The 14,051-nt window shown below is 44.3% G+C and overlaps 1 long non-coding RNA gene across 1 annotated transcript in view; it reads left to right on the forward strand.

The window, feature by feature from the left end:
* Positions 1-14,051, forward strand: part of LOC104842471 — a 33,694-nt gene that overhangs the window by 16,096 nt on the left and 3,547 nt on the right. The window lies entirely within an intron of this gene.

Raw genomic sequence — 14,051 nt, forward strand, 5'->3', positions numbered from 1 at the left:
CCCCCCCTTTCCCCCCCCCCCCCAGTGGGATGGGGGAGAGAATTGGGGAAAAAAAAAGTAAAACTCATGGATTGAGAAAAGAACAGTTTAATAGAACACAAAGGAAAAAACTAATAATGATAACAACAATAATAAAATGACAATAATAATAAAAATAATTGGAATATACAAAACAAGTGATGGACAATGCAATTGCTCACCACTCACCAACCGATGCCTAGTTAGTTCCCGAGCAGCGAACCCCCCCCAGGCCAACTCCCCCCAGTTTATATACCGGGCATGACGTCACATGGTATGGAATACCCCTTTGGCCAGTTTGGGTCAGCTGTCCTGGCTGTGTCCCCTCCCAACTTCTTGTGCCCCTCCAGCCTTCTTGCTGGCTGGGCACGAGAATCTGAAAAATCCTTGACTTTAGACTAAACACTACTTAGCAACAACTGAAAACCTCAGTGTGTTATCAACAGTCTTCTCATACTGAACCCAAAACACAGCACTATACCAGCTACTAGAAAGAAACTTCACTCTATCCCAGCCGAAACCAGGATACCTGCGAATAGTCATCTCTGCCTTGAGTCCCCAGCCCCACGGCTGCTGGTGGCCACAAAGCAATAACAAGGACTTTGCACAAAGCCAAGGTTCAAAATTCTCCCATCACACCAGAGGCAGACTTGTTCCCCTTCTTCCCTGCCAGTTAGTGCACATAAACAGCTACAGAGCTGTGTCGTGCAGGGCAACGTGCCCTCTCCCCAGGGTGGGTCAGCCCCGCTACGGTCCAGCTGGAGAGAGCCATGACACCTTCACACCCCGACAGAGGCTCAGTGCAGTCTTGGACCAAGCAAGCACAACAACCAACTTCCAGTTGGCCTCAGGTTTAAGAGGAGGCACTGCAGGTGCAAGAAGGAGATTGCTTGCTGAATAAAAGAATATGCTGCTTGGAATAAAAAAAGTCCGTTGCAGCAGGACAATGAAGCCAGCCTGTGCACCAGTGAAAGGCTGGGGAACAGCTCAGACCAGCAAGACTCTTCTCATGATCTTGGTGGCTATGTACAATATAGGATAAAAGATCATTTGGTTGCAAACATCACTGGAAATGGGAACTTCACTAGAGAGCGCTGCTGTGTTCTTGCCTCTCACTTCATAACATAGCTGTTAACACTTCTTCCCTCAGAGGAAAACAAAAAAAAATTCCTAGTGTTACTACTTTAAATTAATGCAGAACTACAAACCACATCCAGAGAGTAGCAACACACAAATCAAAATGATACTGAAATGCAGGAATTTGTCATCCAACATCAGTTCATGCAGGAATTAGCTTTTAATTTTTACAATAATAGGCATTAAAGACTAACATCTTCAGCTTTAAAAGCCTAAAACAAGTGATAAAAAAACACTTTCTCAAATAATATAAGCCTGTTACTCTGGAGAATAAAGTACATCAATTTAGCTTCCTACATAAAATTAATATCTACATGCACTGTAGCCCTCTAATAGAAATGACTGCATAGTCTGAAGATGTTCCTACAATGACTGGAAAGGGCTTCTTCCATTACAAGTTACATTAATGATATTAGCATATACACTGCTATTATTCAGTGACTGGTGCAGGGATGTCATGTTAAAAAATTAACATAAAATATTTCAGTAGGTGAAAACTTAATTTCCACCTTCACCATACACTTGACTGCTCCAAAGTCTCATTTAACTTTGGTAAGGACTCCATCAGCTTGGAAATGAGAGCTCTGGCCTTTAAATATAATAATAAAAAAGCCATAGCTACACACACAAAAGCCACCGAACATCCTGGACAAGAAAGAAGGCAATGAAAGAGTGTAAGCCTGCTGACAGCAGTCTGCACAAAGGCAGCTTCACATGCCTTATGTAATCATAAGATTTAAAGATGAGTAATGTAACTAAGATTTAAGATCATCTGTGAACATCCAAAACAATGCTTAACTGCACACCGTACCACTAGTCATGGGAGTAAACTCTTTCATGCACCTAAACCAAAGTGCTTTAAATTATTCCCTCCCACCTCAAAGCAATTCTTTAGATATAAGGCTATGAAATACTTTCAGAACAAAATCTTGTTGAGTGTTGCTAAGTGTGAAGATATCACAGGGCTCTCTTGGGACTCCTCTGCAGTAAAATTTAAATGTCTATTTTTCCTGTTACTGGTGCGTCCACAGCATTAGCACTATAGTTTGGATCTGAAGTACAGGACTGAGGGCAGCTTCCCAAGCATCTCCCTCTTACCAAACTCTGATTTGCATTATGGGATGGTTTTGTAGCACATGAACTGAATCCCTTTGGTATGAAGCTAATGCAAAGGGTGCACTGCAGGTGCACATTTAATGTGCTATAACCACTTATAGGCAATTCAGTCCATGGGACCAGGTTCCTTTTGCCTTCAGCCCTTTTCCTTGTGGGGAAGAGGTGTGACAGGGCTGGGCATGGAGAAGTACAGAAGATCCACAGGACCAGGCTAGAGCTAGGTCACTGTAAAACACTCAAACCACACACAACATCAGTGCTAGAACCTCGGTACTAACTGTTTCATCCCACTGAGGCATCCTTGCTGCCCTGTCCCATTCACAGGTGCAGACGGGAGGCAATCAGAGTCCTCGGAGGTTATTGAAGAACACCGTCCCCTCAAAGCAAAAGGTTGAAATGATGCTCCGGCTCCAGCTTTTGGCCTCTGCATGTTTTCAGTTCTCCGGTTCTCACTCCCTCCATCCTCACTGCCTCTATTTTCTCTCCCAGACTCCAGCACAGGGTGTTACAGATCACCAAGGCTCTGCTGGGACAGCAGTGACCACAGATGGGGAGGTCTGCTTTATCTAGCATCTGATAGTAATTGATTAGTAAATTAAATTTTAACAACCTAGAGGTTTGTTTTGAAACCTCCTTTCCTTGAGGAGGAGTCCCACGGTGGCCCTTCCTCGGGCTGTAACACACCTGAGGGAAGGCACTCCCCAGCTTCCCCCGAAGGCAGGGCCTGCTTTATTTTGGTGTAAGCAAGTTCAAGCTCAGGACCTAAATTTTTCAAACTGTCCTATTAAGCCCCGGAGAGCAGCAGTATATGGGCATTAAAACACGTGCCTTCATCAGGGACCTAAAGAGAGCTCTGCTACATGCTCTGCTAAACCCTCAGCCTACAAAGCTGTTGGCCTCAGGACTGAATCCATTTGCTCTCCCAACAACCAGCAACACTACTCTCTAGGTCGGAATACGTCAATAAATCACATTCAGAGGTCTTAGACCAAGTCAGAGTCCCTAAGAAACATGACTTCTAGAAAGGAAGAAAGCTCTCTTCAAGCTCTCATGGCTGGAATACTTCATGGCAACATTATAGCTACAGCAAATTCCTCTCTAGGAGGAAAGGCTTCAGGCAAAAATTACAGAGAGGATTTGATTTATAATGGAAAATAAAACTAATGGGCCAAGTTTTGCTTACACTGAATAATACTTAGCACCTACATAGGAAAATTCCCACTGACTGCAGTCAGAGCAGATCTGAGGCTTTAAACATGCAGTCTCCGCTTCAGCTCCAGAATAGCAGTGCTAAAAATTAGGTGTCAGACTGGGACATGCCCTTCCGATGAGAAAGGGGGAAGAAATGGTACACAAGGAGCCCCAGCTTCCTCCGGGGGGGGGCGGATAACAGCCCACAGGCTTCAGCCCTTAAGGGGAAAACTGACTTTGCAGGTTCATTAAACACCTCTGGGAAAAGGGTCAGCAGCGTTGGCAGTGCCCAAGTCGGTGCTGGAGCCTGTAGCTACAGGGAACGAGCTTGGGGAAAGCCATCAGGGACCAGTTGAGCCTGAGTGCTCCAAGGCTGCTGGGTTTAAGCCAGACCAGCTAGGAAACGGGTAAAACCTGCACTTCGCTGCATGCAGAGGTGGCAGGTGACTGACTGCCGCCTGCTGTCAGCCACATTACAGGGGCAGCTCGTGTCCTCCTCCCTCCCTGGCAAGGGAACGAAGCAGGGCCGGGCCTGTGATCGGAGGTCACAGTCCTGCCCTAGGTGAACAAGGCCTAAAGGGAGCAAAGCTGTTTGAACAGGATCCAGCCCAGCTTTATTGCCTGTTGCCGTATCTGTTCTCCAGTTCGCAAAGCAACGTCAACGTAACGTGTGCTCTGAGAGCAAAGCTGCCATTTAGGGCCTCGGCAGCCAAGAGAGCAGACAAACCCGAGCATCTGCATTTGCAATCTCCACTGTTCCATAGAAGACAAGGTCAGACAGAAAACATGTGTTTCATATTTGCAAATCTGAATGATTTATATTAGGGGAGCAGGGCTGGACTGCATGCAGCCTCTAGGTTGTTAAAATTTAATTTACTAATCAATTACTATCAGATGCTAGACTTCTTCAGCTGCCCCATACCAGGAGCATAGTTTCTCACAATACCCTGTCTTGATTTCAGTGCTGTATCTCCTTCTAGGGGCTGAAGAGAGGCAAGACGAAGTGGGTGTGCAAAAGAAAAGGACCACTCAGTCCCATAAGGTCATATTTTAAACTAAGAGAAGCCACCAGAGCACTATCTCCCCATTTCCGTTAGTCATTTGGAAGATGACATCCTTTTGCCATTATTTGCACAAGGCAGCTCTACCTGAGAAAGCAGATGCATTAAAGTGAATGGTTCATCTCTCACCTGAAGGGAGTAAGTCTGGAGAAGACTCAGTGTCCCTAGCTGCACTGTCCTCGTTTTGGCTAGACTGCTTCTCAACCATCACTCCTAGTTTAAAACATTTAAAACATTATAAATGCATGTGTCAGCAGCCAAAACTAAATGAACTAAGATAAAAAGTAAAGACAGAAGCAAGATTATTGCTGATAAGCATCCTTCCTATTATGTGGGTTATGAGGTATAGATTGGGTCTCCTGTGCTGTACAGCTTTGGGCTGCAGGTTCACAGATAATTCTGACTTTGGGGCAATGTTGTGTGTGTATTTTTCTAACTCTTCCTACCAGTAAAATGGATGTACAGAAAACACACAATTCAGATGGCTTACATGAGCCAGAGACTCTCAAACACAAACTCAGAGCAGCTGCACAAACATCACAGGTTTCGTAGCTTAATGCTTTCATGAGGTGGGTGCTGGTCTCTTCTGTCAGGTGGCTGGAGGTAGGAGAAGAGGAAATGGCCTCAAGTTGCAGGAGGGGAGGTTTAGGTTGGATATTAGAAAAAAATTCTTTACTGAAAGGGTTGTCAGGTATTGGAACAGGCTGCTCACAGAAGTGGTTGAGTCACCATCCCTGGAGGTATTCAAAAAGCACATAGGCAAGGCACTTCAGAACATGGTTTAGTGGGCATGGTTGATGGTTGGACTCGATGATCTTGAAGGTCTTTTCCAACCTAAATGATTCTATGATTCCATACACATAGCAACTCCCACACACTCCTAAGAGTTTGAGGGTCTTTTCAAACCTCAGGAACACAGGACACCATCCCTATCCTTTAAGATGGGTTAAAGAAACTCTGAGGGTCTGCAAACTTGTTGTGGACACAAGCAGATGACAGCTGAACAGCTCCTGTCTTCACCGTCTCAACGATGGTGGTGTCAGGACCACTACAATACAGTGGCGATCTCCTGGCTTAATATTAGGAGTGAAGGGCTGACATTACGCTGCCTTCCCCCATACCCAAGCAACCTGCCCCTCTCAAAGGCACAAGACAGTACTGACCATTCTCAGCAAGACTTTGCCTACCCAGTTTGGTACTGATGATGTGAGGCCTATATGAATATCAAAACTCATCACAAAGGACAGAAAATACTTCAAAATGTGTTTGCAGAGCATGTTCTCCTTTTGAGAAATAGAGGAACAAGACAGTTTTCGGAGTCCAAACTCCAGTTCACTGAACAATTCCAGTTATATCCAGTTCAGGATACAAACATCAACACTAGCATTGGTCTAACAATTTTTTTAATGTCCTCTGTTAAAATTAACTCCGTTCTTGGTTAGTAAGTCACGCATGAAATGATCCTGGCTTCCCTTTAATGTGGTAATTGGAGACCAATAACATTTTGAAATTATGGGTGAATTGCCAGCTCTTCTCTCCAACTCCTTGCTATCTGCATTTTGGGTGACAGGTTCCCTAAGAATAGGTTAATGTTACTACTCTTGGAATGGAAGAGGGAAATATCTTAAACTAGGGAATAATCAATCCAGTCCAAACCTTCAGATGGAGAATCATTCACATTAAGATTCATGAAACTCTTAGAATTCTTTTTTTTTTTTTTTTTTCCCAGCAAATACCCAGCAGGTCATAGGCAGTTGGACAACTAACTCCACCGTGGTAATTTATGAGACCGTCCCATAAATTAGAGAACCACAGCTTTTTTTTTTTTTGGGGGGGGGGGGGAGGAGCAGGGGAAGGAGGCGAGCAGAGGAGGAAGCAAAAAAAGTCAGACTCCAGGTCTTAGGAGTATTTTAATGCCATCAATTACCTAAGGACTGACTGTAATAGACAGCATATCAGATTGTGCTAATGCTTCCAATGCATAATGTTCAGAGGGGGTTTTTTTCATATTTCTGAATGCTAATACTTAAGATATATTTATACCTTTCCAGGACATTTCACTCAGCCCCAGTTTCACTAAATGCGAAGACAAGTGCTGTTGACCTGATGTTACCCACTCACTATAACCGGAGAACTACAGCAACGTTACTGTCTGGCAGATTTATTCCTACCTGGCACTACTGCTTAGAAACTGCCTAATTAAGTCTGTCAAACGAACAGAGTGAAACACGACAATTTCTGTTTAACAAACACAAGGACAGTAAGCCAGTGTAAGATCACTGGGTGTAACAGGGTCATGACCGCAATACATGACTATAAATGCTCATGACGGAAGCGAATAGCTGACAAACTTTTGAACCAAGGCAACGAGCAGAACCAGAAGTGATCATGGCAAGCTAATCAGCCTAGCAATTAGCCCAAATAGCATCAAATTCCTATTTAAAATCCATCCTGTAGTATTATTTGGAGAGCACAATTTTTCATGTTATTGCACTGTGGGGCTTCTGCATACTATTATGTTGTTGATGCCTTCAGCTCTGGGAACAGCTGCATTTCAGTAATAACTCAAACAGCCCCAAGTATAGTTTAAGAAGCTCAAAAGACAATTTGCCTGGAATTAAACGGCCTTGACAAACGGTAGATGTTGTTTCAGCCCCCAACTCATCCTTGGCCACATAACCTCCCTGTCCACTTGCCTCTTTTCCACTCAGTGCCTCGGCAAGCACAATCCAGTACTTAGATCCTTCGATGGAAGAAGAAAGCGGCTCTCTTTCCCCCAAGAGAGGGAGTCTGTGACTGGTAAACACATAAGGGAGTCGGAGTCAAGCCCTTGCCTGCCATGGAGGCCTGTCTGGGAGAAAGCGTGAAAGCCAGAAGTTTGCAATCCTTCGCTGCAGGAATTTTGGCCTGTGGGTACAGTTGGCTGCCTCAAGGCAGCGCACCTTGCACACAGCTGAGGATCTGCTACATTAAGTCTGTAGGCAAGTACATTAAGGGGAGAGAGAGAGTGAGTTTACTGCTTCAGCTTGACGTGCACTTGGAGAACGCTGGATTCCAACTTATCTCCCACACTGAACTCCAGGGACGTTCAATTGCTGACCCAGAACTGGAAACAGACTTCAGGATTTGCTCCTAGCTCTGTGATCACATTGATTTGGCTACAAACACACCCATAATTATAAAATAATTTTTTTTTAAAAAAGCATCACTGAAGAAATAAAAAAAATTGCTGTTTCCTTATTTTAGTTATTTCTTGTCCTTTCCTGAAAGTGGTTTTTTTTTTAAGGTATGTGCACTCACAGGTGTGGACAGATCTATGCACAGACTACAGCAGTGTTTCATCCTCTCCTGCTGGTTACAGAAGTTTCACCCTTTGCTTCTTTTAACTTCAATGCAGTTGGGATGTGCAGCTCCCAGACTCTTCATGCAGCCTCTCCTTCCTACCATTGAGATCTTTGTATTAAAGAGCTCAACCAGCAGAAACAAGATTATAATCAAGAATTGTCCTAGACTTCTGCTCCAAACAACTTGATCACAGCCTGGTTATAAGAGGCTGCCAAAGGCCCCCAGGCTGCCAGTCATTCATCCAAAAAAACCTGGAACACTTTGAGGGCCATGAAGCATCACAGTCTGGCTCACACAGTTGGTATGTAATGTGGCATCCCTTAAACAAAATGAGCCATAAGGGCAAACATAACTTAGAGATTGACGGCGTGAACAAAAATATACCACAGCTGTCTAGGAGTAACTTAAATCTTCACGTGAAGAGAAAATCACTGCCAGAGATTTTCAACCATTCATCTAGACATCAGGACTATCAACATCTTTAAACACTACTTAGAGATGATGTTTAGGAAAATTGGGAAGAGAGCCAAAGACACAAATAACTACACTGAAACAGCTTAAAAGACTGACAAGAAACATAGCTTTCATATTTCAAGGAAATAACTCACGTTTAACCCAATTGTCTCAAAACGCTATACTTCTATATCATGTGGCATGTGCTGTATTAGTGAGCCACACCACAGTTAACTCAAAGGAGTGTGAATTCCTCACTCAAAGAAAAAGAGTTTGGTGATGGATGACAACCCTTAAGAGTCTGCTTTCGGAGTGGAAAGTTACTGCAGAATAGTTCATATATTTTAAATTCAAGCCTTCATTTAATCTATCACAACTCCCAATGCGGACATGGCCTAAATCTAATGACTGTGTGTCACATTCACCCATTATTTGTATTTGGTCAAAGGTAAAAATCCAAAATAGTGAGAAAATGCCAGTCTTTCTGCCACCAGAACACAACACACCCTGGACTGCTGACAGAGACCAGGAGCTTTCCATCAGCTCCAGCTCCATCACAGCACATTAATTTTATTACTTGTTTCTCTCCAATGAGCACAAACCAAGTTCGGAACTCTGTCAATTAAAAAGCAATGATTTTAATAAGATGCGGAGAATCAAGCAAAAAATGGTCAAAAGGGTGAAGACTTACTGGAATATCCCACCAGAGCAAAGGTTTGGGTTCCCTTCAGGGTAAACTGAAAAAAAAAATGGAAACCGCTATACAGCAAAGCCTTCAAGGAATACTCCTGCTGCTGCAGCAAAGGCAAAATACACACCCCTAAAGAAAAGTGAAAGGAAACAATGCAGCAGACAACAAACGGGATCCCCTTTATTACACTCTATTCATTTGCTGTACATCTGGAAACTCCAGTGAAGAAATGCATTAGATCAGAGCAACATAACTTTGACATTAACTGAAGAGACACCATAAAAAAAGTGCTTTCCCCTACTGCATTGCAGCAGAATTGTCAATGATGCTCAAAACACCTTTAAATCTCTTACAAAAATAGACACTTGTGTGATTTACACAAGCCATCAGATGAATGATTCATGTTATGGTTCTCTGTTATTTGTCAAACAAAACATCATGTCTCCAGTTGTTCCTTCACCCTTCTTCATGCTTATGGTCAGGAAATCGTAAGAGGCTACGAGTACTTTTAGCACTGGGCAGGAACCCTCCTTGGTTTCTGCTCTCTAAGTCCACTCCTTTCCACAACATACACTGCCTCGTTGTCTCTTTCTATACTTCAGTCATACTGAATCTATTAATTAACATTTCCCATCTTATGGTCCATAAAGATCAGAGTCCTAGTAGCTGCAATATCTATATTTAAAAGTGGCCAGTATTTTTTGTTATAGCAATACAAGACTACATAACCGTAGTCAGCAGAATTATTCACAATGCAGTCTGCTATAAGGAAAACTCAACAGGCATAGGCTTTTCTTTAACTTTTTTTTACTATTCCTGAAATACCCTGAAAAAAAAAAAAAACCCTCTGAATTTCCCCCCTACATTTTTAACAAAGTATTTCAAAGTCCAGTAGAGTGATCATAGATGTGGACTGCAAAAAACGCAGCAAAATCATATATATGAGAAACCATTTGACAGCCTATCCTTCAAGAGATCAGTAGTTCGGTGTTAACACATCCAAAGACAAACAAGTGACTAGCGTGTGCAGGCACGTGTATGCTTTCTTTCTTGATTTGCCTCCTGTCCCCATCTTAACCACAAGAAATTTTTTGCTCCCTAATGGCTACAGAATGACACATACAGAAAAACAGCTATCTGAATTTCAGATCACATACTAACATGCATGAACAACAAAGGAAAAAAACTCTAATCCTTACATTAGAGAATATTAAGATCTAAGGGGAAAAAAATCCACATAAGCCTTCTACATACTTCTCCCTCTGTCTGAATCAACAGAAGACAAAGGTGCTTTCTTTTCCTTTCCAATGTTCCTCAGCAGCAGGGCTTGTCACCAGACTCATGCCTTCCATCAGGACTAGTCTGAAGTATTTCAAAGCAGGGGAGAAATAACTCTCTGCTGGTGTTTCAAAGAAAATTAGTTCTCGGGAATTCCCACAAGATGCAGTATTCTGGCAAGTTTGGGAGGATAAACATTAAGACCGCTGAAGCATCAGAATAGTATCTTACTTAAAGGAGAAGTTTTAAATATACCAGTGTTTCTGCATCTCTGTTATCAAAGCTTTAAAATATTTTGCTCAGTTGGAGTTGCGACACAGCTGCCTTACCCTCCAAGTCCACCCAGCTTTAACCACTCACTCCTGAAACACCAGCCTGTGCTCCAGGCTCCGGTGCAGCTGAGAGGATCCTCATTCTTTCTCCAGCTATTCAGCTTGGAAAATCATACATTAACACAAGACGGGAGCCAGAAAATTACTGGATGGTAGTCAGTTAAATAAAACACTTGGCACCAATAAGACACACGGGGTACCATAGGTCTTTACACTTCATGAATTCTCTGCTATATTATTACTAACACAATTACTCTGGGACGGTTGTTGAGCAGTGCAGCACAGAAAGCATTGGCTAAAAAGTTGTCAGCTGCACACACACACAAAAGAAGTCCTTGTCTGCTACTATAAGGTTTTTACCTTTAATTCCTGAATTGTAGTCAGTGACAAGCAAAGGACACAAATCCCAGAACGTGTTTGTGTTCGCACTGCCTCACATCACACATGGCAGCAGAACCTCTCCCCAGCATGAACAGAGCAGTCATGCCAGTCCTCATCCCTCCCTCCCTGCCTTTGTGGGTGAATCGGAAAGTGGCATTTTTTGGAAGCATAGTCCTTTTGGCAAATTCCAGCAGGAGCCCTCTTCTTCCACCAGCCAACATACCATTGCATGATGACCCATTTCCTCACTCCTTCCATGTTCAGCTAACTCACCCCCTCCACCCCAGCTTGTTGATTTCTGTCCTTAACACGGCATTTTGTCCATGAGGCATTTCATAAAATTTTGTGGCTGCAAGGAGAGTTGCAACTGTAGCAGAATCAGCCAGACCTAGAGTTGAAAATCTCTATTAACAAGTTATACTGCACACTGGCTACTGTTTTACATACTCTTCACTCATCCACCCTCTGTAACCTGGCTCTTAATCACCTAATTTCCCAGGCCCGTGTTCAGAGAAGGGGGGAGAGAAAGGCGAATCGGTCATATCCATCACAGCTGGGATTTGAACCTCTTGAAGGGCCCATTTATCATGTGATTAATGGCACACTCTGGCAAAAATAAAATGCGTTTGTCTAAGCTGGGGGGGGGGCAGGTGAGAAGGAGGTGGGTATCAGCACAAGGGGGAGGGAGGACTGGACCTGTATTTATTCCCAGGCATCCTGAAAAACACAGCATGCGTCAAGCCTTCCTCCTTAAGACCAGAGCCACGCTCTTGCAGAGGGGTCCCCTTGCCTCCCACCCACGGGGCAAGAGACTGCCCGAGGGTCCGGCGGTGGGCAGCCGAGGCAGCCCCTCGCCACCAACCCTCCAACAAGGCGAGGAGCGGGAGCGTTCGCTGGCAGCCAGCTCTGCCAGGCCGCCGGGGAAGCTCTCCGGCCAGCCCTCGCAATTCAGGGCTGGGAAGCGTGTCGGCTCGGACTCAGCACGACAGCTGAGGCCAACGGTAAGAGCGGGTCATAGTGGAGCAAGGCTGTGCGCAGCACTGAGCCCGCCTGCCCCCTCGCAGGGCAGCCGTACTGTGCTGTCCGTGGCGGAGGGCTTGGGTGGCAGCCGGCGTGCAGTGCCAGCCAGCCCTGGAGAGGAGGCGACGGCTCGGCCCCCCAGCACTGCTCCCTCCGCTGACTGCAAGCCGGTGTCTCAGGCCGTGAGGAGCACCAGCAAGAGCAGGTCCCCATGCAGATGTTTCTAACCAAACCAATACTCAGGCTGAGCGGATCGAAAGGTAAAAGCTGCCCTAGACAGGGAGCAAAGGCTTCCCACCAGCACAGGCAAGCCCTGCGGTTGTTCTGTGGCACCATCTAGTGCTAACAAACTAACAACGCTCTGGGGAAAACAAACCCATCCTGCGTTACACCCAGCTTAGCAACGACGCAAAATAAAGGCACAGAAACACATATCCAAAACAAGCAAGGCAACTAATGATAACCCACTTTCACTTTTACGCATCATAGGGCCTACTTCTGTCACTCCAGTATCAAAACGTTTCTGTCGAGTAATCCGAACTGGCTGCACACCTCTTAACGTCCCGGCGGCACGCACCTTGGAGCCCGGCCACGCTCATTACCACTATTCCCATCAGACTCGGCAGATGAGCCAGTAACAGCCATATGGTCTTTAAACGTACATGCAGCCTTGCAGCTGCCTCTCGCTCCTGTTCCAGGCTGGAGGCCACACCGCTGCACCGCGGACACACTGGAAACCCTGGCTGAAGGGCAATGACAGCGGCTCCCAAACAACGACCCATCCGCCTTTTGGAAGGTGGTCAGATACAGCACTGACGCACATCATCTCCAACGGGTACTATGGTACAGGAAGAGATGAGCCCAGCTCCTGGGGATGCTGGCCTCTACAGACCATTAGCTTAGAGATTAACATCCCTGCTCAGACTCAACCACAGATCCCAAGCGGTTCCCTCCTGTTCTGGGAAGTTACATCTACTTGCTCCAATGTTATCACCACACTAGTTGCTGGGGTGGCTTCTTTTTTCTATTTCCTACATCCAAAAAAGTTCACTACTTATTATAAACCTAGATGATAAAAAAAGGTTTTATTTTTTCCAAGAGCAGCTTAGTGTTTACAATTTTTACAGCTGCTTATTCACAGCATCCAAGGAATGATTCCTGCAACACTGAAGAACTTCAGTGCCAGGTTCTTCAGCCTTCAAGTATTCAAACAAGTTTGCCTTTAAAACAGTAGAAAAGGTGATTTTTCTGCAACGATGAAGTCTCCAAAGAGTTAGAGTCCACATCCTTAAATTGTGTAAAGATCTATGGCTTTTGAAATGCTGAAATCTAGTTGTTTTTTTAAACTCCCTGTTGGATCCAACTGAATAATGACAAGCTTGCATTCCCATGGACAAAAACTGCTTTGAAAATCTGACCCAAGTGATAAATATGATTAACTCCAATGAACAGAACAAAGCAAATACTTCAAATGCCCCCACCCTCTTCACTATTTCTGTATTAAATCAGCACAAACAGAAACCTACTTATTTTGTGTACTTCTAACAGAATCAGTTTTCATTCAAATACAAATAACACCCCAGGTTTAAAAGAAAATCCCCTCCCCCCAATCTGTAACAGAATTACAAATTAAACTTTGGGAGAAAAACTATATCAATCTATAGAGCTGCTTAAACATACATCAGTGACACTTTAGCATATAAGTAAAATTACACAGGTAAAGCATGAAGCATTCCAAAACCAAACCAACCTTCCTCTTCACCCCACTCCCAAGCCTTGGTTTTAAGTCAGCAAAACCCCATGACCTAAACAGCAATTAAGTCACTTAAGACATGTTCTTGCTTGTCAGCAAACACCATTTCTAAAATTATCCTTGCTAGAAATGAACGCTGAAGTTCTAATAGCTAGGGTATCCTCCACATTCAACTGACCCTCAGTCGTTTTGGTCTGGACACCTCTTTTAGCCTCCAGCAGAGCCCAGAGGCACACATGATGCACCTGTCAGTCAGTATCAATACGCAAAGCACA

Source organism: Haliaeetus leucocephalus, unplaced genomic scaffold, assembly GCF_000737465.1.
Source record: "Haliaeetus leucocephalus isolate CR32 unplaced genomic scaffold, Haliaeetus_leucocephalus-4.0 Scaffold1007, whole genome shotgun sequence".
In the NCBI taxonomy this organism is placed as follows: Eukaryota; Metazoa; Chordata; class Aves; order Accipitriformes; family Accipitridae; genus Haliaeetus; species Haliaeetus leucocephalus.